The 1,127-nt window shown below is 44.3% G+C and overlaps 2 non-coding genes across 2 annotated transcripts; both read right to left on the bottom strand.

Moving 5' to 3' along the window:
• Window positions 1–221: 221 nt before the first annotated feature.
• On the bottom strand, window positions 222–303 carry TRNAL-AAG (transfer RNA leucine (anticodon AAG)). Its single transcript has one exon. It is a non-coding gene; the product is annotated as a tRNA-Leu (tRNA).
• Window positions 304–808: 505 nt separating this feature from the next.
• On the bottom strand, window positions 809–890 carry TRNAS-GCU (transfer RNA serine (anticodon GCU)). Its single transcript has one exon. It is a non-coding gene; the product is annotated as a tRNA-Ser (tRNA).
• Window positions 891–1,127: the final 237 nt, after the last annotated feature.

Here is a 1,127-nt window from a genome sequence, read left to right as displayed (position 1 = left end):
AGTTAGACTTCAAGACAGCTGGTTTGTTTACCGATACAATTCTTGTCACCTTAGGTTGTGGTTTTTTAAAATAAGAAGGCTCGGTCCCACTGTCTGGCTTCCCTTATATATATACGTCACCACTTTACATAGTCTCACCTCTCGCTATGTGGATCGTAGGTGCAGAAGGCAGAGAGTGAGACACTGATGCAGACAAAATACGTTTGTGAGTTGAAAAATACTGGCAGCGGTGGGATTCGAACCCACGCCTCTAAAGAGACTGGAGCCTTAATCCAGCGCCTTAGACCGCTCGGCCACACTACCCTGTGCAAACCTGTTTCTGTAAGCTTTCTGAAGTGAGATGTTCTGTTGTATAGGGGAGTTGGAGAATAAGGGTGTATAGCCTGTGAAGTGATCCTAGGAAAGTCAACGCCAACAGCAGCAGGCACGTGATACATTCAGTAGGTCAGGATTGGCCCCGGGCCATGGGAGGTGTCAGGGAGCGCCAGTCCTGAGAGTCCGTAGGAAGACAACCCTTACATTGGCGTCCCGCACGCACTGCTTCTCTTTCTTTAAGGATAAGGAATCAAACTATCTACGTCCCTCAACTTACCAACCCTCCGCCTCAGGAAAGATTTTGTGATTCATGAGCAGAACCCGGCTGGCGCTGTTTACAGTAATGCCTAAGCACAGTACTCAACTGAGCGGTGTTTCCAAACTGAGCAGTTGTACTGCCGGAAATACCATGGGATATGTCCTTTAACTTTCACATAAAATAGGGTTAATCCAGCCCTACTACATACTAAAATCTAAGGACGGAACAATAAACCGACGAGGATGGGATTCAAACCCACGTGTGCAGAGAACAATGGATTAGCAGTCCATCGCCTTAACCACTCGGGCACCTCGTCTTCAAAACACCATGTTTCAGGAGTACAAAATATGGTAGCCAAAATGTGTTCTATTAGGTGATAGTTGTCTAAACATAATAAAGAGCATATATTTACAGATTGTTATGGTAACTTGTTGTCTTCAGCTTTTCTCTATACGACCTTGTTGTCCATCCCTACTTCAGTTTGAATTTATATGTTAAATGTAATGTAATCATGAAAATTACACTTTCCAAACGTGTTCTATCCATATGTGAT

The sequence above is a fragment of the Pleurodeles waltl genome, chromosome 12 (genome assembly GCF_031143425.1).
Source record: "Pleurodeles waltl isolate 20211129_DDA chromosome 12, aPleWal1.hap1.20221129, whole genome shotgun sequence".
NCBI classification, from domain to species: domain Eukaryota; kingdom Metazoa; phylum Chordata; class Amphibia; order Caudata; family Salamandridae; genus Pleurodeles; species Pleurodeles waltl.
This window is presented reverse-complemented; position numbering and strand designations above follow the sequence as displayed.